This window comes from Symsagittifera roscoffensis, chromosome 8 (assembly GCF_963678635.1).
Source record: "Symsagittifera roscoffensis chromosome 8, txSymRosc1.1, whole genome shotgun sequence".
Taxonomy (NCBI): Eukaryota; Metazoa; Xenacoelomorpha; order Acoela; family Convolutidae; genus Symsagittifera; species Symsagittifera roscoffensis.
In genome coordinates, this window is record NC_087069.1 from 14,394,346 (window position 1) to 14,420,298 (window position 25,953).

A 25,953-nucleotide genomic window follows, 5' to 3' on the forward strand; every position below is an offset into this window, starting at 1 on the left:
TAAAAAGTCGAAATTTGTCTGGAGAAAAAAAAACCCACCCCGAGCACAAATTTTCCGTTACTTTCGTATCGAAAGTCGGAACAAAAAACAGATTCATAAAAACTTTTGAAAAAAGAGAGAGAGAGAGAACTTTGGATAATTGCAAGTTTAAGAAGAAATGCTAATCAAACATTTCATACGTTTGTTTGGCATTTTTTTGAAATAACCGTTTTGAAGGGACATTACCAGTAAATATAATGACTATCTTTTTCATTTATCCCGGGTTATTGGTTTTCGCACATGTCTATGAATTAAAAATGCAATTTTATGTTGTTGTCTAAAATTGTTTCAGTTTGAAAAACTTGTTTTAGTGATTGCTGACAATAATTGATTTTGCACTATCCTGTAAAAATAAACGAGTTTAAAAAAGACATAGCGGCTAAACTTTTTCCTTTTTTATGTTTATCATAACGAAAAAAAAAACAACTCAAAAAAGTTTTGCGGATGGAAATTTAATAATAAGCATTTATTCATAAGCTTCATGTATGGTATGGCATGATAAACATATTCCTTTTTTGATTTTCTATGATAGGCATCCGGGTTCTCAAAAAAATCAACCCGGAACATAGTATAATAGCGAGGAACAAAACAGTACAGAACAAACTATATGGGCCGACAACGCAAAAAAAAATTAAAAAATTGGTTAGAGGTTTCAAAATTATTTCATCAAAACTCTAAAACGAACGGTTTTGATTTTTTGAAATTTTTATTATGCAGCGAATCAATGTTTTTGGGTGAAAAGTTTTTTCTTCCATTCCATAAAAATTAAGTCAAACTTCTTACTTCGGATGTATTTTTGTGTTTTTTGTTTTTTTTCTCCTAGCAAATCAGATGACAGATATAATCATCAGACTGCGTCAAATGATACATCATATTAAAATCCTTTCCCTGGTGGTTCTCTCATCACACCGCCCACAAAGACGACCTTCATAAAGACTTTTTTATGAAGGTGGTGGGAACATTTCTTGCAAATTGCACAGCAAACTGTTATTTTTGTTTCTTATTGGGATATGTAGCGCTGGCGGAATTTTTATATTTTAATTACAAGGGCATAATTATGCAAGACGATTTGTCTGTTTAGCCCACCTGGTAAAAAACTGAATTTTTTCAGTTTGATAATTAACAATTTGATAATTAAATTTGAAATGATTTTAAATTATGTACACTAAAAACGAGGTGAACACATGACTTGGTTGAACACTATATTTTATAGCTACGGTCTCTGAAAATACACAATTAATCTCATTCAAAAAACACCTCACGTTGAATATTATTCAGAATTTTCAATAATTAGTTTTTCCCAACACCGTTTTTTAAAATAGATCAGACAATCACGGTTGTGAGTGTAGGACAGTTTCGAAACCTTGATTTTGTGCTATGGACAAAAAACTTCAAACCAACATAAGTAAAACATCATCCTAACATCCTATATAAGTCAGTTTAGCCGAGAAAAAACATCCTAAAACTGTTTGAAGGCAAGTACGTGGGGATAATTAGTAATTTTGCAAAGCTGAATAAGGCCGTAATTAAAAACTAATGTGTATCGTTTGGAAGGTTTTTTGCTGAAATAAACAAAGGCATGCACAGGATTTTTTGAATAGTGATTTTAAAGAGGGATGAGCGTTTTTGTTTCGAATAAAAAAATTCATCTACCTTATTAGGAGGTCAGATAAAGAAGCTATGTTTGGGTCAATTTTCAACCGTGACTGTAACTTTGATTTATCATTGACAGCAAATTCTGAAGTTGATATAGTTCACTTTTGTCGAGTAGGGTTGGGCAATATACTGTGAATCTCCGAATCTTTCTCCTAGCTTGAAACCTTCAGGGTTGACCTGGGTTTGCTGTTTGAACCCATCTGGACATTTGCCTTTATTTCTCCACACGCAATAGGACCCTTCAAATAAAACAGAAATTAAAAAATATCCCCCTAACAAAAATACCTCCTCGCACCCTATAACCACTTAACGAATTGGGGGGATGGTACCATCGTGTATGAACATTCAACATTGCCAAGGTTTAACCCTTGATCAAAGTTATTCAAGGTGTTGCCAGTTTTTTTTTCAACTTCTAAGTTCGCAAAATTTTGTAAGTTTTAGTTATCAGCTAACATTTTGGCTAAGATCAGGGCAAATTTTCAATAAATTTTGATATAACCCTCCAAAAAGTGCAAAAATTGATACAGTAAAAAATATAACAACAAAAGGGACTCTTGAAAAAATGAGTAGTCAACAATTAATTAATATCCTGTTAACTAGGGACCTTTAGTGCGAGGTGTTTTATCCCATCAGCAATTTGATCATCTGATTTCCCCTGTATTAAACAAGAAAACGCGGAAAAAACAAAAAAAAAGAAACCACCAGCCCATGGAAAAAATTATTTAATCGGCTGAAGTTCATTTCTTCAGTTGGAACCTAAATTTGACCTGGAGTTTGGTTCTGTTGTGATTGTTCTTATTTCAATTATCTTATTTCTTTCATATCCTTGTCTATCGCAAGTGACCTCCTTTGGAGTGATCGAGCGTCAGTGTTATTGTGTCTTAGTTATAATTAACACACATTTTAATTGAACTCCAATCTTTACATTTTTTATTCATTTTAAGCTAGACTAGTTAGAGCTGTAGTACATTTTATGATGTTCAAAGTATGCCCTGATCCTGGGGCAAATTTAGAGGTGGGAGCTTCCCCATTCATCCCCCTGACCCTTCTGACTACACCCAAAGTGTCCCAACTTCTCTTCCGTTTTCCTTAAAATAACTTTATTCCATCAGTAGATAGCATCAGCTGAACATGACAAAAACGACATTTAGCTACAAAAAGTTGCATGAGCCAAAAATATACAAAAAATGTTTCTAATTTGTATGTTCTGTTTTTTGTTTCTTCTTATTGAAAAACAATTCGCTCGTTGTACTTAGAAGAGTACATTTATTAACCTTCAAGATTGGCTGAATCCAATCTATCTTCAATTTCTTCCAATTCTTTTTCCAATTCCGGCGACAACTGCGTTGCTATGGATGAACCTTCGGCGCTGTCATCATCGTCAAAGCTGTCATAAAATTCTGAGCTTTTTTGAGAAGCATGAGGGTTAATAGCCAAGCTGCCAATTGTTTGGTAAGGCATAAGATAAGATTCTTTCGTAGCAATAGTTGCTGTGTTTGATATGTCCGAAAGAACAACACGACTTGAATTGGATCAAATTAGTTCAACTTGTAAATTTTTTGACAATTGTTTCGAAGCAAACCTTAAATTTACGTCAAAACAAGTTTTTCTTCTCATTTTGACAAAAAAAGCGCTGAAGTGTCAAATTTTTTGTTTCATTTTTTTTTTGTCAAACACCCCTCACACACCGTATAAAGTAAAAATTGACAGATTTTGCATATAGTAACGGAACTATTATTAGAGAAAGAGCTCGTCTCAATTCAATTTGGAACAACTTCTGAGCCGGATTATTTCATTGCTTACAAGTTATAAAACTGAATATATCACGCGTTAAATGCCCCAAATAGGCGAAGTTGGAAATTTTCAAACCTCTTCAACTTCACAAAAAACAACCACAAATGAAATATTTCTGCAAGATTCTGCCATGTGAAAACTCCCAAGCAATAATTCCAAAAAAAATGTTTCTTAAATTTTTCGATAATTTCTTGAAAAAAGTGAAAAAAAATTTATGAAAAAAAATTATCAAACATTAAGGGCAAATATAATTGGATATCTGTTAGAAAAAAAAGGTAAAAAATGGAATGTTGGGGATAAATCTAGAACACAATTACGAAAAACAGAAAAATTACGTTAAAAAGTGTTCAATTTTCAAATCACATTTTTGTCAAAATCTGGATAAGATAATGGCAACATAATTGATAAGATCTGGGTAAGATAAAAGTTTTTTTTAGTAATCCTAGGATGTGTCCGGAAAGACGGCATTGAATGAAGCTCACTTTTATTTCAAAAACACCTATTGCAGATACCGTATTGCCTCTTGCCGTGGAACTAATTACGGCTTTGAAGTTGGTATACAAAAAGACACTTTGGACCAAACAAAATTACCATTTGACGACATTATTTTATTTATTCATTCGTGAGCTTAAGAATTGAGCTCGATTAGTTTTTGCCAACGAAAAATCAATATGAACCCATGTGCAACTGCCGACTGGGACAACTATTTAAGGGCGGTATGTGCATGGGTACTACTTGAAAATCCGGGTCAGATTGGCGCCCTGAAAAAATCGTGGAAATCGACCGAAATTTTTTTCTCAAAGAGAAAATCATCAAGGGCGATCGTATCCGGAGCAGAGGTTTTTGGGAGATATTGCAGAGAGGCAAAATAGTCATTCTTGTACACAGTTGCCGACCGAAGCGATCGGAATCTGTTGCCAAGTGATTTTGCCAGGGAGAGTTTTAATTTCGGGCATGTGGAAAGCGTACAATAATATCAGCACCACCCTGACGGCTACCATCATGAAACTGTTAATCACTGTCAAAGTTTTGTTGACCTTGTTACTGGGCTCGTATCCAGAGTATTGAATCAACCTGGAAAGTTGCGAAAATGCGTGTTTAACGACAATGCGGAACACGTCGAGGACATTTGGACCCATAGTTGAGGCAATATTGAAGGACATTGCCGCATTTTGGCCCGCCCTAACTTATTATACTTTTTTGTATTTAATATATGTTGTTACAATTCTGTAATGAAAATTTTATTAAAAAAGTTCTTCAAAAAATTTTCTTGCTTCGCAGGGAGTTAAACCGAAAAGACCCTTACTATTTTGATTTTCGCCCAATTGAGCTTATGATCAAGTTATATCAGAAATTTTATGAAACAAGAGAACAATCTCTAAACTCTGGACCAGTTTAGGCGAAGGGTGTTATTGCTCACTAATTTCAAAGCAATAATTTTCAGCCAAAGTGAATTCAGTATTGAATAAGTTTTGGAGGGGGGGGGGGGGGTTGTGGTGATGTAGTGATTGCTTATTAGTTTAATATAGGAAGATATTGTTAACATGAGCCTATCTTATTTATAAAATAATTTGATCCCTGAATTGCATTGGTTTCATAATAAATTTCTCTCCTGTCCATTCAAAGCGATCTTCTGTCTTCTTAAGTTTATTTATCACGTCTTGAGCGAGAACTTTAGATGATTCTTCTTTTGATTTTGAAATGTCAGTTTGCACATCTAGCTCCACATCCCAGCCAGAGGCGGAAACTTCAAACCGATTTCCTCTTTTCGCGTTTTTTTTAAATAGTTAATGCCAAATTGCTGGCAATGTCGTTGAGTTTCAGCAATTAAGTTGGTCAAAAACTTTTAAAGTTAAATGGTTTTTGAATTCGCTTTTTACAGAAAGCAGTGACGTCAAAATCAGCAGTTTCAGGTCAATTGACTTCGTGGAACCTGATCTAAACTACATTTTATGATTGGATAAATTAAATGTTTTACCAATGTAAAGTATTTAATATTAACCAATCATGATCCATCTAACTAACAACCCACTTATTTGTAAGTGCTGAAGTTACTTGTAATTTCAGCACCAGAGAGATTTGAATTTAACTTAGAAATTAGTTGGACTCTCCCGAGCACTTCAGCAACCGCAATAAACCAGTATACCCTAGATCTATTGAGCCTAGCAGAGACTAGTTAAACAACCTGAGACTAGATAGTATAAGAGTAAGATTAGGATCGGTATTAGACTAAGAAGTTGCACGAATCTATCCGGCCGAAAATAAGATAGCGTGACGAGCAGACGGTGTAACCTATCCGAAATTACTCTATGAGTTAACCAACTCGGTCATAACTCATCTGGTGCGACCATAAGTCTCGAACAAGACCTTACTAGATTAGAATTAACCAAAAATAGATTAGAAATTAGACAAAAACATTTACAAAATGTTATACGACAATAATTTAATTGAAATGTCTCTCCGACTCAATAGATCAGAGCCAATATTCCGAACCATAACAGAACTACCCGGAATTGGAAGAAGACCTCGAACCAAAGACGACATACGACAAAGTAGAAACTTGCCGTATAGTTATATGATAGTTCGGCAAAAGCCAGAACAAACTTTTATATTTCGAATACTACTTGCAATGAATTTAGATTTCCATTTGCAAACATAAAACCTTGAAGTTACTCTTCAAAATCATTTCAGGCGCTAAACAAAAATTAATATTATACAATAACGATTGATAAAAAGATCTTAGATCGTTTTCATAAAACTCTGCAGTATTATACAAAACATGTTTGAAAAACATTTATTGGAAAATAAAAATAAAAATTAGTAGCATGACAATAAATGGTTAGTAATCATAAATCATCCTGTTGTTCCAGCTTCATCACCTAAAACATAACAGCAATCATCAACTCACTAACATCATAAAACACTAAATCTTTCCTTTACACAAATTTAAAACTTTATTAAAACTTAAAGTCACTTAATTTAAAATCAGATCATCAAGGCTTATCCTTGGATCTTAAATCATTTTCTACTTAATTAAATTTTAAACTTGATCATCAAGGCTTATCCTTGGATCAAACAGAACAACTTTGTTCTCCCCCACCCACTTAATTAGTGTCTAACGACCTCAAACGTCGATTCACTATCCAACCCTCTCTAAAAACCCAGGACTAATAGAAATTTTTACACAAAACTAATCATTCAAATTAGGATAAACAGTGAAGAACTTCGGTTATTCATCCTTCACTTGACCCCCCCTCTTACCAGACCCAGGATAAATCTTAGACTTAGTAAGTTTAAAATAGTATCTAACGAACTACTGGCGTTCTAATTATACCTGAACCTTGTGGATCGATTTATTATTCTCCAACCCTTGAACACAATCACTACCCCTAAGTAAGATTAAGTAAGTTAACACCTTAGCTTATACTATTCACAAGAAAGTAAAAATCATTCTTCGGAATCGATATACTTTTCTCTCCAACCCTGAACAAATAGACCCAGGTTAAGCTAACCAAAAAATCGTAAGAACTAACAGTTTAAGAAAATAGAAACCATTTAACAACCCTTTGCATCCGCCATTCTAAACCTTATGTCATTTAAAAACCTAGGAAATAAACAAACAATCGTTTTACACAATTGTGAAATAGATAACAAAAAATACGACCTTGTAATCACACCTCATACACAAACAGTTGGATACATTCGCACAAAACGACAAACACTAAAGAGGAAAATAATAACTAAACAAAGACAAATAACACGAAAAAGATTTTCAAAAAACCGAAACGCATTTTCAGAATCAGAAACCAACAGTTTAGACGAACTTTACAAACTAAAAGAATCAATAGATAAAAATTACCCACTTCACGATCAATTATATTTTTCTGACTCAGAAACAACTTCAAATTCATCACAAAGAGGAAAAAGAAGAATAAAAAAACAGTACAAACACAAACCAGTACATCTATACAATTGGAATCAACCAATTCGACACATTAATAATTACATATTAACAGTCATCAAACGAAAAAATGAGTTCAACACACACCCCAGGTGACGAAACTCCAGATGATGATGAAATCTTTCCTTTTATAGTAGATGCAGATACTGATAGAGGACAACACATATTTTGTCAAAATTTACTCGTAAATTTATTTGAACCCGGAATCAGTCCATGTAAAACAGAGTTCCCCGATGTAAAAATCAAAAGACAAATCATAGATCACTATCTAAAAGATATATGCAACATAACACAACAGTATGGAATCTACTCTATAGAATTCACTTCCCCAAACCATAATAATAGAACATATACTATTCAAACAGACGATCTTGACTTAGAATTTTCAAAAGTTTTTTCAGAATATATAAAAAGCATCCAATACCATAACTCACAAAGAGCAAACTCCATTTTCACCAATGAAGTTTTCGCAATAATATATAGTTATATTTCGATATTAGAAAATGAACTCCCATTAACAAATGTCTCACCGACAGAAACATCTAAACATTTAAGAGTACGACATGAAATCACACTACTCTCTAGTTATTTAAACATCATAAAAGAAAATTTCACGAAAGACGACGTTTCACAATATACCAAACACGATTTACAAAAAATTTTGGCATGGTTCATAATAGATTATTTCACACACAATATTGATTTAATTGCACAAGCAAGAAAAAATTTTAGACCCCAAAATTCGAACGATGATACCGCTATCACAGAACAATCAGATTATGTTTGGGACCCCGAATGGTCTCATCCCGCATTTATAAGCTTTCCACAATCAATCTCAAGTCAAGCAATAGGTACAATATCTTACATAAGAGATTATGTAAGAGTAATACCATTAACAATTGATGCAACACCATTAAACTATAATACATTTTTACCCGATACACAAAATAATAGTTTAAACTCTACAGTCATACACAACGAAAACCTCAATGGAACTAGGAATCTTACTCAACAAGATATACAGACACCATCACACTTCATAAATGAAGAAATTGTACACACAACAACTACACAACAAAGTATTTCACCAATACGCCCGAATTTAACAACACCAAGAAATACAAATCTTTCACAAACACAAGTAACCTTACAATCAACCGTTAAACCTTCGGTTGCTCCAAAATATTCACATATGGATTACCAAACATATAGACCCATGACAATACCATCAAAAACACGCAAAACATTCACTAGAAACAACTTTGCAGACCATAATTATAATTATACACATCCGTCAAAAACAAATTATCAACCACAAAGGAATTTTAATCAATATACAAAACCTCGAAACTGGGATAACCCAACGGCCCAATATAATTCCAAAAATTTTCAACCAAATCCTCCACAGGATCGCAGTGAAAATTACCCATTTTTTCAACAAAATAAAAATAAAAAACAAACATCTTATCAAATGGATTATTTATCCTCAGATGATGATTTCTTACAACCAGATATATTTGCACCAAATACTCAAGAATATCGTAGACAAGGAATACAGAAAACACGTACAAATCATAGGAATTTTTCTCCACAACCGATAGATGCACAACATCAACAACCAATTCAACAACAAAATCCAATGACTGCACACTCGTATCAACCATCACAAATGCAAAATGAAATACCACTCCCATATTATCTTCAACAACATGAAATAACAAGAAACCAACTTTCAAATTTTTCTCAAATGCCAAATGCAGCAGAATCATTACAAATGACAATGAATCCATACCTTATGGGTGGATCATCAATAACATCAAACAAACCTTTAATGGTTTTCACAGGAACAGACCCTGAATATTCTGTAGAAGATTATTTAAATGCAGTAACAGCAAACCTGATTTTAAACATTGGACCTGAACCAATTAATACGCCACTACATCAAAACTGGATACATCGACGCACAGCGTTGATACAAACAACCTTAGATGGCGCAGCCCAAAAATGGTTTTCAGTACTACCTCTAGAAATAAAATCAAACTGGAAAAGATTTACACAAGAATTTTCAAAAATGTTTGACTCTGAAAGAAACAAACAACAACAAAGAGTTTTATGTAATGAAATTCGCAGATTACCAAACGAAACCATCAAACAGTTAGCAGTAAGAATCGAAACACTAGTTCGAAAAGCATATTCATTAAATACACACGACTATAAAAACACAAAGATGACAGAAATCTTAATGATGACCTTAACACCACAATTAAGGAAAATAGCAATAAAAAAGAGAGCATCCCATCCTTCTTCAATTCGAGAACCCGATTTAGGTTTTAGAAAACTAGTAGACAAACTAGAACAAGCAGAAATCACGATGAAACTAGAAGAAACGGAAAATCTGAAATTACAATACGTTAACAGAATTGAAACGACTCCCACTAATATTAATAATATACAGGAATCAGAGACAGACCTCGTTGAAAAAATCACTGAAATACTCAATATTTATGAAAAGAACCCAAACTTTAAAGGCAAACCATCTTTCAAAAAATGGTGTAATTATTGCCGACGATACGGACATAGTATTTCTGAATGTAGACAAAAACAGCAAGATAGTCAAAATAAACCTCAAAAATACAAAGAACCAAATAAATCATTCTATCAATACATGAAAAAAGATCAAAATCTACCAAACAAAAATGTATACAGCAACAACAGTTCAGGAAAGCCACTTCCGAACAATACAAGTTATACAAGAAATCAATCCCCATATAACTCAAGTTATAGAGGAAGATCACCAGAACGAAGAAACACGCAAAATTCATCGCAAAATCACTACAATAGACCAAATAGTAGAAATAACTACTCCAGATCAAATTCAAATACACAACGATTTGTTTCTAGATCTAATTCCCAATCAAGAAATAATTACTATCCAAACAACCAATCACGAAATTCATCATACAATAGGAATAGAAACTACTCCTATAATCGAAATAGAAGTTATTCAAACAACCGAAACCAGAATTACCCGAATAATCGATCAAGGAATAACTCATATAATAGATCGAACTATAACAGACCAAACAGCAATTATCAAAATAGATCGCGAAATAATTCACAAAACCGACATTCAAGTTATAATAACCGTTATAGAAATTATTCCCAATCACCACACCGGAATAATAATCACTATAATAACTCTAATAATCGTCATAGAAGCAGTACACCTAAACATCAAAGACAAATCAATCAAGTACAAGCTAACCCAGAAACAACATCAGACCCCCCAGGTATTGATGACACAGTAACTGATACGTTACAACTCAATCAAATAAACTGTACATCATCAGATTCAGAAAGTGATACAGAAAACACTCTTTCTATCAATATGATAAAAGTCGAAAATGACTATGAATCTGTCATATATGAACAACCCTTTCCATCACACATATATGAAAATCAATCAGAATTTCTTCAAAATTATTACACTACACCTATAAATTCCACACCAACAACGCAAGAAACAAATGCAAAAAATACTACAGAACAACCCAATCAAAATGTCAAAACAAAATGCTTAAATACAAACCACATCTACCAAAATATACAAAAAGAACAACCCAAAGAAAAAATCTGGACAATACCATTTCTCTTAGAAAGCCCAAGAAACAAAGAATTTCAACCACCAGACCTTGAAATCGATTTTTTAATTGATTCAGGAGCAGAATCAAACATAATAAACATTCCCACATGGAATGAAATAAAAACTTTACACCCAAAGCTAACACCTCTTGAAACCTCCAGTACGCTAGCAACAGCACAAGGATCAACATTGATAAACTACGGAAAAATCCAATTATTTCTCCTCCCTACTAGAACAATGGAGCAAAGTAAAATTCTAAATAAGCCATTTAAACAAATATTCCATATCACTGATATTAAATATAATATCATTGGAATACCATTTATTTCGAAGTATATACCAACAATTAACATACTAAATAGTAAAATATTAATCAAAGATAAATATACAAAAACAAAAGAAACATCCTTAACATTTTTTCAAAGATTAAATAAACAACCACCATTCTTTTCAAAATTCTATCCGATATTTAACCAACAAAGAAAACACCTGAAACCACTATCAGGAAACATCTATAATTTTTCAATCAAACAAGTTCACCAATATGATAAAGAACAAAACAAACAAAAATTTTATATGTCAGATTTTGAATTCAAACCTATTCACAAATTCTTCAAAATCACAATCTCATCCATAAAATATTTGAAAAATTCGAATTCAGATATCATTTCCTTACATGTCTATAACAACACACCTTACCAAGTAACATTACCTTTAGGACTTTTAGGATATTGTGAAACCAACGCTACAATATCACCAGTACACGAAAAAGCCTATCGCGTAAATAATATACTCCAATTACTAGATATTTGCCAATCTACAATTCTTAATGAAGAATTATCTATAAATAATATAATAAGTAACGAAAAAAGAAATACGGATTATTTCACAAAAACTCCATATTTCAAACCTACATTCAACATAAGTAACTACACAGAGGACCAACAGAAATTTTTAACAATGTTTAATTTCCAACATTCACAAATAACACAAGACGAATTCGAAAAGTTAGCCAAACAGCTAATTAAATATTCATCAGTCTATGCAACATCAAAATTCGATGTTGGCAAAATCAGTTCATCACTACATCTCCCATTAAAACCAGACGCAGTTTTCAAAAAACAGAGAGCAAGTAAAGTACCAATTCACTTACATGATAAAGTAAACGGATTACTCGATATTTTAGAACAGTACAATATTATATCACCAGTTAATAAAGAAGAACAACCAAAAGGCAACACATTTATCAACCCCGTTATCATTCTAGCTAAAGGAGAATCATTAAAAATCGTTCTCGACGCTAGATACCTCAATTCACTCATAGATGAATCAAAATGCAATTGGCCCATCGAACCAATACAAGTTATTTTAACAAAAATAAACGGCAAATACTTCACAACCGCCGACATGAATAGTGCATACAATCAAATGCCACTAGATGAACAATCACGACGTTTAACACAATTTGTTATCGGAAACCAACAATATGAATTTAACCGCTTATTCTATGGAATATCCATAGGACCAGCAGCATTTTCAGCTTTTATGAGCAAAATTTTTAGACCACTAATACTCAAGAAAAACGCAATCACCTATCTAGACGATGTTTTTATGCAATCACAAACAAAAGACGAAATGTTCAAAGTTTTAGAAAAATATCACCAAATACTTCAGAACGAAAATCTGAAGGCCGCCCCCGATAAATCACACTTCTTTTTGACAAGAGTTAAATTCTTAGGACATAACATAGAAAGAAAAACAATCACTCCACTGAAATCACGCATTGACGCTATTCAAAAACTTCAACCACCAACAAATAAAAAGAAAATCCAAGAATTCCTTGGAATGTTAAACTTTTTAAGTAAATATGTTTATAAAATGCAATTATATCTACGACCATTTTATAACATCCTTAGACAACAAAATAACTTTGAATGGAACATAGAACATCAAACACGATTTGAAGAAATAAAGAAACTTTTAACTGAACAAATTTCAAACACAATTCCAGATTCAAATCAACCATTTTATGCAATGTGCGATGCTTCGAACTTTGGCATCGGTGCAGCACTATTACAATCACATAATGGTACAAATAAAATGAACCTGATATCAGCAAATTCCCGATTATTCACTCAAGCAGAGCTACGACTCTCAACTCTAATGAGAGAATGTACAGCCATAATATATACACTGACAGAATATGAATTTCTGATACTTGGATCAAAACATCCAACAGTTTTATTCACAGACCATAAACCAATCATCTTTCTTTTTACACAAAAATCTAACCCAAACCACCGAGTTTACAGATTTCAACTAATTCTAATGAAATTTCCAAACTTACATATAGTTTGAACTGCAGGAAAAAATCTTGCATTACCAGACACCTTAAGTCGAAATACACCACCTGAATTACTTACACGAAAAACAACAGTTGAAATACCCAAAAACATAAAATTCTACCTTGCAGAAAACGAAACATCACCCCGATTAGAATGCAAATATGCAGTTAAAACTGATATTGAACAATCACAAATAAATAATTTACAACATTTCCCACTTTATTTAGATTGTCAAAATAATCATTATGAAGTTGACCTACTTGGAACATCAACTTTTAAACCAATTCCATATTCCCAATGGATAAAAAATAACACCCAACAAAAACGAACAAAACAACACCAAACTAAAAAAGACCATTTTCCACTAATAGAAAAAGAAAATTTAACTGATAAAATAAATTTATCAGGACCACCAACAACCGATTCGAAATACACAATAAATCAAGTTTTTGATCTTCATGACCCATTAGATACAATACCCTTATCTAAATTCGAAATTGAAAACATTTTTCTCCCTCCAACAGAAACAATTACAATTTCAACACTAAAACAATACCAAAATCTTGACCCAATAATTCGACAACTAAAATCATGGCACAAATATAAAACTAAACCTATCAAAGCAGATTCAACCATTCTAGGAAACAAAACACTCCTCCGATACTTTCGCAAATTTAACAACACAACAATTAACGAAAATACTGACCTTTTAGAATACAACTTAAACGAATCCATAGTCCCCTGTCTTCCCTTAAGTATGATTCTCATCGCTTTTAATATTTCACATACACAAAACATTAAAGGACACTCTGGATCAGAAAAAACATATTCAAATTTTATACAAAATTTTTACTTCCCAACTGCACCAATCTGGATAAAAGTTCTATGCAATGATTGTATAGTATGTCAGCTAAATAAACCTTACCCAAATCAAAAACAAATAGCACAAAAACAAGATTTTAAAGGACAAAGTTTGTACTTTAATCACCGTATCTCATTTGATACTAAAGGCCCAATTTCACCCTCATCAGAAGGAAACTCCTACATTATGGTAATTGTTGACGCATTCACACACTATGTAGCACTTAACCCAGTACCACATTGTAATGCTTATTACGCATATACAACACTTTATGAACACTGGATAGCAAAATTTGGACTACCAGAAATTTTAGTCACAGACAATGGTACAGAATTCATAAATAATGAAATAATAACACTATGTCATTTATACAACATTAAACACAAACCACGTACATCTCATGCACCTTGGACAAACGGCTTAGTCGAAGGTATGAACCGTTCACTACAAGAATATCTTAGATGTATCATCAACGGAAATGATACAAAATATACCGAATGGTCAGCAGATGTAAAATTATTTCCCTTAGCATATAACTCACAAATTACGACAACACTAGGAATGTCACCATATGAAATGGTTTTTAACCAAAAGCCACGCAAACCAATAATGTTTACAGCAAATTCCCATAAAAACGCACAAGGTTATTGTAAACCAAATAAAGACTCAATTTGTTATAACCTACCTTTACATACACACGATGAAGATCATTTTCATCACCCACAAATTCTTAAATTAGCCTCCGGTACACACACCGAATGGATTTTAAATAGAGATAAGAAACACAATGAAATTTACCAAAAAATAACGAAAAAGTTATTACAAAGACAAAACATAAATGAACAAATTAATTCACGTTTTACACCAGCTTCCGATTTAAAAATTGGAACATTTGTTCTCATACCTAATTTTAATACTCAAAAAGGAATTTCTAAAAAATTACAACCCCTCCGAAAAGGACCCTACCAAATAATTGCAAGACCCACTGATGTCACATATAAAATTACCGACTCGAATAAAAAAGAAATCGTTCAGCACCGAAACAACCTATTACCTTACTACCCAAAAGAATACGCACTCCGCGAATTAACCCAATTATATTCCTTCACAGGATTAAAAATAGTTCAAAACGAACCACATCTGAAAAATACAGAACAAAATGATAACCCCACCGAAAATCAAAACACAAAACCAAACGCTACCAAAAACACTACAAAAAATCTAGACCACAAAGAATCCCAAAAGCAAAGAAAAAATAGAAAAATGACAGAACAAATAATACCCCAAGAAGAAATAGACAAATCAGAACATAGAAAAACAACAAGACTCCGAAATCAACCACGTAAAAACTACAAAATGTTCATCCCCCAATCTAAAATATTAAAGAAAGTAGAATTTAAAAAGTCATTTTAAGATTTTATACTTCACAATCTTGAAACCTCCGTAACATTTTTCATTTCAATTTTTCAAAATAACATGCTCACAAGTACGCAATAATTCTAGTTCAAAATAGACCAATAGGATTCATCCAATCCGCCACTTTCTCTAATTCAAACTAAGATCAATTAGACGAATAATCTAGAACTCCAGGCACATCTCTAACTATAACTTTACAACCTCCAGGTCAAAAATAAGCAAACCACTCCAACTTGACAGCTAAAATAAATATCACCATAATACCGTACCCCTCCCTTATCTAATAACCCAAAGATCAATAATATTTCCCCAACTCAGACCACGAATACCCCCAAAACAAATTTGATAACTTAGCCTAAAGTAACAAAATGAAGATTTTGATTAGCCTAAAGTATAAAAATCTCACCATACCCCGGATCATTTGACAAACAAAAATAAAGAAAAAGACGACCTCCCGATCATCATAAAAATTGCCCCCAACAATTTTTTACAAAACTCAACCCACTTGTCAAAAAACTAATAAATAATCCGACCACACTAGAAAATCGCCTCAAACAGCAAAAAATATTCGATCAAGAGATCATTTCTTAAATGCTCTTCTCTCAAACAGTTGCTCAAATACTTATAAATTTTAAACATTTTTTTACAATACTTGAAACCTTTATAATATTTCTTTTTGATATACTTGAATCTTTTCTAATAATAATAATCATTTTTTGTAACATTTTTTTAATTTTCTACACTCTACTCGAACTATTCCTCCAACTTTCCAAAACCCTTGAATATATCCACAGGTACGATTTTAACAACTTGTCTAAATGATACGAACAATTTTCAGTAGAACTGATATTTTTTTATTGTTCGTAATTTTCATAACATTTTTATCATCCCTCATTTTGACCATATGTAAATGTATAAAGAAAGCAATCATCACATTTGCCCTAGCAACAATTTTCCTAATTATTTTTTTGGAAGAATATTATAATAAACACAAATTTTCTCACTAAAGTAATAATTCAAAAAAACTATCAAAAATTGCTACTCAACAGTCACAAAGTCAGTCTTCACCGACATCATCCCAAGATAATCCAACACCACCTTCAACTACTCAAAATCCTCAAACATCTACACGAATTTCTTTTCAAGATAATCCATACACTTTTGAAGAACGGCACGCTCGTTTATCTGAACCACTAGAACCAGTTCAACGACAAGCATCTCTAAGTGAACCAACATATAATCTTTACCCAACACTACCACAAGAACTAAGTAGAATACGAAACCTTAGTCAAAACCAAAACACAACAGAAATAAATAGACAAATTATACATCCTCGACGAAATAGAAATTTTCAAACTCCCCGAGTTCATTTCGAAATACCTCAATCACCATCACAAACCACTCCAGAAAACACCACTGGTATCACACCAGAAACTCCTACACTTTTTTCACAACGAAGCACTTCAAGTCTACCCTCAGACTACTTAGGTTCAACACCAACATCTGAACAAGCACGAGAAAATCCTTTTAACCCCCCAAACCTAACATCACGACTGCCATATTGGACTACACATTCATTCACACAAGGTGAACCAAATTTAGTCAATGACCCCATAGACATTTCTACAGATACAACATCCTCATCACTACCAGAAACATTATCACTACCATCAACACCATCAATAAGCCAGATTTCACCACCACCTTTTAACTTCAATTTTCCAAATAATCTCGACGCCAGATATCGAGAACAATCATCAATAAATATTCCTTTAAGACTAGATTGGAATACATTTAAAGCACCTCCACCATTATTTGGACAACATCAAGAAAGTAACCGCCTTCATAACTGGGCACTTAATAGATTACAATATCGCCAAAATATTCACAACGATATCCGCGATCACAATATTCAAATACTCCAACAAAACAGTTTACAATTAAAGTTTGAAATCACAGTTAAATTAAACAATATTACACAACATCCCTACCCATTAAATCCACCTAACATAACAGCTCAATCACTACCACCACCGTTTATAACTACTGAAGTAATATACAAATACGACAGATATACCAAAAACACAATTGGCTACATTACATTTTATAATCCATACTCAGGATTATCATACACATGTATATTCTAAAATTATTAATTTTTCTCCAACTCCTTTTTCTAGTAACCTCAAATCAAAACATAAACCCTTCCCCCCGTACAGGACCACAAGATTTATTGGTAACACATTACGATTGCGAAGAAAATGAACAAAAAACACTACACAAATATGCAATAAATCAAGTATCACAATGTGAAACAGAACCACAAGCTATAGAAACCACAAATGTAATAGCAACACTCTATTCAAAAGCCCGAGCAACAACAGTTACAGGTTATAAATTCACAGCGACATTTTCCGAAAAGAAAGTACATTGTTCACAAGTCTCCAACGGCAACAAAAACCGACTTGACCATGAATCATTCTATCAAAGTAATATAGAACGTCTTTTACATCTCAATCCCGACGATTGTAAAAATGAATTACTCAGACTAAACATCACACAAAATAAAAACTCCGCAAGAAAGTTAGTTAACTTTCAAGTTTTTTCAGACTCTGTACATCAATCACAACTTGAAAGACACCAAGGACATATAAAACTAGACGAAAAATACCCGTATAACGGCGCACACGGACGATTAACCTATGACCTACATGATAAACATTGGATACCACACATTGGTATAAATAACCCATCAAACTGTAAAGCAGACACAAAAAATAAAGGATACCAAGAAATAATGTTTTTCGATTGGAAAATACAACTCGAAAAAATACAACTCACACGAGATTTATCTGATAATACAATGATCTATCAAGGAATCCGACTACCTTGTAAAAATGATCAAGGATATTGCGACCCTACAACAAGAACACAAGCAACAATTGTTTGGTTCCCCGAAGATACATGTACAACATTTCAAGTAGCAAAAATACACGCTCGTATGATAAAATTTCACGAAAAATATTTCATACAATCAATTCCTTATGAACAAGTCCATCCATCACGAAAACTAAGTTCTAATTTTAGAAACATTGACAATATAGAAAATAAATTGACACGTTTTCAAATATATCAAGAAACAGAACTTGCATGTAAATACAGGAATCCACTTCACAGAACACAATACTCTGAAATATTAGTTGAATACGAAAAAGGATTCGACATGACCACTGGAAAAGTAAAAATCGACCCATATGCCACAGGTCATCCTCCAAACGAAGGAACATCCTATATACCAGTTAATTTTGAAAAAAGCAACGGACAACCTGGTGGACATCTAAAACCTTATGACACCAGAAGCACACGCTTACAAGAATTATCACTAATGAATACTACATATTTCGGTAATATCCACTATGATATTCATTTAGATATGAAACTAGATTATACAATTAGCCGAATTTTTCAAGAAATGTCACTCTCCGAATTAGAAACATTACACCACCTATGCGAATTAGAACGAACACAAATATTACAATCACTTGCACTAGCAGTATTAAAAATACCCTACGCAGGATACTTATTATCAGGAAATAGATCAAATTTTTTAGACTATGAAGGAAACATCTTATGGTTTTATACTTGTACCAAAAAAGTATCACCACTATACGTTTTTGAAGATAAACGATGTTATAAAAGAATCCCTATCTTTTATAAGAATAAAGTACATTTCGTGGATACACTTTCACGAAGAACCTATTTCTGGGATACCGCAGTCCCATGTGGATCAGAAAACAGCCACAATGTAGTACAACTAAACCCTGATGAAAATAAATATTATCTTCTCACTCCATATCCCACATTAATGCAATCACTCAAAAAATTTTCACCAGAAAGCATTCGCGCTATTGCTCGAAACCCAAATATAGACTTACAATCAATAGGAATCTATTCAAAATCAGATATTCAACATCACATTAGAACACAACAATTCCAAGAATTATTAACACAAATGGACACTATACAAAGACAATCAATAGACCAAAATTTACGCAAACTTGCAGAAACCGCAGGATTTGCCGATATCTACACGCAAGACTATAGCGGATATTTTAAAGACATTAAAGATTATATATATCTAAACGGTGAAAAATACCGTCCCCAAGATATATCACCAATTAACATTTTTAGCTTTGTTACACTCAAAAATGAGATCCTCGATTTTCTAGGATGGCCCTACTACATCTTAGAAAAATTGACTATTTTATACGCAATGTTTAACTTTATTGGATTTCTTTTCTCACTCTTAAAAGGAATCTACAATACATGTGCTATACACACACAAGTAAACAGACAAGCAAGCGTAGCACGCATACTCTTTGCAGGATTTTTTGGAATCTTTTCTACATCTATAAACAAAATTCTTTTAGACGCACAAATAAAAGAATATAACACAAAAATAACAACACGACAAAATACATACGACGAAGAACATAACAATGTAGACATAACGCCAACGGCACCACAATTACCACCCCTACCAAATAACCATCCACTATCCCTAGTCCCACGAAATTTTCGAAACTTAGCCATCACACATAATCCAAATTTTCGACTCACCACATCACAAAGTCCCATTCAACATATAATGACACACCAGTCACAAGATGATAATACTTATGAACAAATTATTGAACAGCCCCATACCACCGCTTTTCAATCTCAAAATAATAATTTTTTTAGCCCACGATGAGCCGCCAACTTGGATCACTACACCGATCAAATTCCCATCCAACCAATCTTACCTCTCCAATCCCAATCATACCACTTTTTGCTTTTCCGCCACCCGATTTTCCTTCTAGCAATGTAACATCAGGCATGAATTCCGACACTAACTCACATATTTCAGTTTTATACTCCATCTCACAGCTAAATAACCCGAATATTGAAACCCCCGATGAATTTGCCGACTCAGAACCATCCCCATCCAATAATTTTCATAACCCTTCTAATTTTTCTCAACCTCCTTTTCAACCCATATTGTCCAATAACCCTGACCCAATCACTCCCACACCCTCTTATGCTTCCCAAGTTACCCCAACCTACTCCTCATACCATTCTGACCAATCATCTCATTCTCCAGACACCCCCCGAATCTCCCCAGAGCTAGATAATTTTATTACCCTCCAACAACAACCCTACCACCTTAACACCCCGACCATAAACCAAATCTCCTCCACTACAAATTCATCCAATCCCCCTACACCCTCTTCAAATTATACTGAATCATTAACACCATCATCCACATCCACTATATCTTCACTAAACACTAATAGAGCTTACCGCACTTTTAAAAGAAAATTCCCCAACCATCCTTTCCCAGCAAAACCAGGAACAGCCCGTGAATACATCAACCACCCCCAGCATACTAACACTAAAGAATTTTTAGCTATCACTTTACCCTCATTTCCACAATACACCTTAAACACCCCTCACGACGCTAACGAAACACGCAACTTTGTAGATGAATACGTTTTAATGCCCACTCTCTCTTGGACCTCATACTATCACTTCACTAACCCTCTTTGCTTACCTTTATCCAGCACTTCCATCGATATAGAACGAAACAAAGACATGCTATATCGACTAACTACACCACTAACCGCTAGACAGTTTACTTACGTTGGATATAAAAAATCACTAAAAATACACACTGCACCTAGAGCTAATGAATATACACTAGAATACTACGATCACAACATCATCAGAGCTAACCAAGATCAATTCTTAGACGACGATCGCTTCGCTAATCCACAAATCACCGAGAAATTTTTCATCAAGACACCATATGTATTTACACTAAACATCTTCGACCGAAAGTTTGATCACATTATTTCAGAAGCACTAACAAACACACAAGCATACGAAAGTTTTAAAGAACGCTTCCAAATCTTTTCACTAACCTTTCATTTCCTTGCACCACACGAAAGAGATTTGCACTGCTCACATGATATTATGTTGCGCACTAAACAAACACATACATACAGTTACTATCGTTTCATCCAAAATCACTTTGACCTCCACACACCCTCTAGACAACCACACCATCGTTTTCAATTCATCAATTCAAAATACACTTCACCGTATTTCCTAAATTTCACATATTGTATTAAAGACACTAACCTCCATGGTATTCTTCGTAATTATGATCCCATAACCCAAATGTACATTTTCTGCCCCATCACCAAGACCTTCAACGCCGAAGAATCCCGACCCTTCCTTATCCCGCACGAGTTTGTACAGCCTATAGAAATCCCAATTTTAGAATTCATCCACAACACTAAATTTAACCACAAATTATATAACTTAATCCAAAACACACCTTATGAGTTTGCAGTAGGCACTGAAGAACTAACCACTATTAAGGCACTTCAATTGCTTTGGCCACTGCTTCAGACTAAAAATATCATCCGCATCTTAGCTAAACTACTAACAACTTCAGAACTAATTCACGACATCTTCCCCCACGGTTTTTTCCCCGACGACTAACAGGTAAGTATGAATTAAGTAAATATTACTAACTAATTACAGTATTAAAAACTCACCATTCTTTATTCATGTTTTCCTTAGATTTTTAGCTTTCATCCGACAATCACCTACAAAAACCACAAAAGAAACAATAAAAATCACAATTTTCATCAAACAATTTTAAAATTCTATTAATCTCTTACACTTATAAATTTCTAAATTTAATATCAATGCAGTAAATTCATCTATAATATTTTCCCCCAAAGCAGTAAATCTAATTATGATGAAAATTTGTATCTTAATATTCCCCCATGACTAGCAGTAAATTTCTAAATTCTATGTAGTAAATTAAATAAATGCAAATGCAGTACTAACCTTTTGATATTTTCATTCATTCGCACAGAAATTCTATCCACACTCGCACAGCTCGCCCACGAAGAATTGTTTAAAATAATGAATTTCAGTTTCAAGTTTTCACACTCAACAACTCTAACATAAAATAACATGTTTCAAATTTTCCTTTAACCCGGTTGGAAAGGAATCATATACTAAACAAAACTAACCAACGCAGCTTACTAAATACCACAAATCATAAAATAACAGCATGACTTAGAAAAGGAAACCAACGGTACCCAAACCGGATTAACCCAGTTTAAAACTGGATAATTTATTCTTTTGAAGACTATTATAAAGTCTAAGAAAGAAATAATAAAACACAAAAAAGTCGAGAGACAAACCCATACCACAAACAATTTGATTTTTGAAAAAAGGACACAACCAACAAAACATAAGAAAAACCACAACAAACCCAACATAAAACGTTATCACATAACAGGACCCCTCACAAAAACCGCATGAAATCATACTCCCACTCCTGGCCTAACCCACCAGGAAGGACGTCCTGAGCATGCTCTATAGCCGGCCTAACCCACCGCGCTACATCCACGCTTTGTGACCACACCACTATTTTTAATAAGAGCTACTCAAGTGTGAGTAACTCTTCAAAATAACCGAACTAAAACAAAAAGCTTTTGTGAAAACAACTAACTAAAATCATAATTGAAAAATATTAAACTAATAAATGTTTTATAAAATGTAAATTACATTATGCAATACATAGATCAGAATACAACACCAAGGACGAACATCTAAAGACAAAACGACCCCACTACACTCGAGAGAGAATGACCAACCACAATCGATATGCCACTCACAATCACAACTCAAAGGATTTAGAGTACGACTTGACTTCGCAGAAAAGGACTTCATTGAACTAGACCAATGACCACCTCGATGACCCAAGTGTACGTACAGATCCGAGTAACCAGGCATCCCCTCCACGCACAATCTCCACGCCATTCCCAAGCTAGATCAGACACAAAAGAAGTTCTCCCCGAAGAACAGAAAAACCTGACATAGCCAACCATTCTGAAATCAGAATTGATTTTGTTACAGAGACTCAGTCGTTGTCACAAGAAGAACACAACGTCTTATGTCTCTAACTCCAGCTTCCTGGAACTTCTTTAACAAAAAGAAAACAGAAGAAATAAGATGTTCGCCAAACACCAACGACCATCATCCATCCTTCGAATTGCAGGAGAACTATTATAAAAAAAACTCTGTAAAACCCGGATGGGTGGAACCTGATTTAAACTACATTTTATGATTGGATAAATTAAATGTTTTACCAATGTAAAGTATTTAATATTAACCAATCATGATCCATCTAACTAACAACCCACTTATTTGTAAGTGCTGAAGTTACTTGTAATTTCAGCACCAGAGAGATTTGAATTTAACTTAGAAATTAGTTGGACTCTCCCGAGCACTTCAGCAACCGCAATAAACCAGTATACCCTAGATCTATTGAGCCTAGCAGAGACTAGTTAAACAACCTGAGACTAGATAGTATAAGAGTAAGATTAGGATCGGTATTAGACTAAGAAGTTGCACGAATCTATCCGGCCGAAAATAAGATAGCGTGACGAGCAGACGGTGTACCCTATCCGAAATTACTCTATGAGTTAACCAACTCGGTCATAACTCAGTCCATTCAAAGCGATCTTCTGTCTTCTTAAGTTTATTTATCACGTCTTGAGCGAGAAGTTTAGATGATTCTTCTTTTGATTTTGAAATGTCAGTTTGCACATCTAGCTCCACATCCCATCCAGAGGCGGAAACTTCAAACCGATTTCCTCTTTTCGCGTTTTTTTTAAATAGTTAATGCCAAATTGCTGGCAATGTCGTTGAGTTTCAGCAATTAAGTTGGTCAAAAACTTTTAAAGTTAAATGGTTTTTGAATTCGCTTTTTACAGAAAGCAGTGACGTCAAAATCAGCAGTTTCAGGTCAATTGACTTCGTTCAGGTTTAATTGTTGACTGAAGAAAAATATTACCAACAATTTGGCATTATAACCATACTGAGTCTATTCATCATACAGAGAGAAAACCAGCAGCGAGTTGCCTAATGTAATCAAAATCATAAATTTTCTTTTGCCGAGTAATTAAGCTGACTGCTTCATTAATAGAAAAAATGCTTCATTAATAGAGAAACGTTTTCTCTAAAATTTGAGAGTAAATTTTGAGTTTTTTTTGTGTGAAATGTTTCCGCAGCGTTTTCAGGTTTATTTACAATTTCAGATTCAAAAAGACTGTCAGCATCGCGCTAGAGCAATTCAAAATGAGACAACTAGCAAATTCAAAAGCTATTTGACAACATTAAAAAATGATTTTGTAAATTGATGCTCAATATGTAAGAGTGTAAAAGAAAAAACCGGCCTCCAAGCGATATTTCTGATTCATCCTTGTTGTACTGTTCGTTTATGTTCAAGAAGTCAGAATCAATCTTGTCTTTTTTGTATAGTTTGTTCAATTCTCTCTCCACTTTGTCTGCGTTTGCACATTTTTCCCTCCCCTTTGTACATTTTTCCCTCCCCTTTGTACATTTTTCCCTCCCCTTCATACATTTTCCCTCCCCTTTGTACATTTTCCCTCCCCTTTGTACATTTTTCCCTCCCCTTCATACATTTTTCCCTCCCCTTTGTACATTTTCCCTCCCCTTTGTACATTTTTTCACCGAGGCTTTGTTCTTTGCGTAATTTTTAAATCAAAAGATTTTTTTTGGAATGATATCGTTTCACTAATGAAAAGTTAGATATTTTTGGCAAATCATATTCAAATATTACAGCCAAGTTTGTGCAAAAAACACCGCAAAGTTTTGGAAAAAAAGGAAGCAAGTATTTTGGGATTGAACACCAAAAAATAACGGTTCGATCCTCCAGTATAATATGAGAAGATTAGATTTTTGAGTTATTTCAGCTGGGATTATTGATAAGTTCGTTTCGTTGAGGGGAGAGGGGAAAATGCCTGGGCGCGCGTAGTCTTCGTTCCAAAAGACAGAATCCCACTCTGTGGTTGTCAACTGATCGGATAGAGTTTGATGTTGACTCAGAAATCTCTCCATTTGTGCGACCAAATTGAGAGCCGCTTCGTCTCCGGTTCCCAGAAATAATTGATGTGACTTTTTTTGTTCAGACGATTAAAAAACTGTCTTAAGTTGATTTGTAGGGCATAAGCCTTTCCTTTTAATGAATCTTGTTAGCTGAACCTCCCCCCTCCACCTATGGTACTTAGTAAAAATTGCCAGCCCAAAAACTAGTTCAAGGGTTAAGTATGTGTGATTTTGTACCTTGTACCTTCTGCAATGGGGG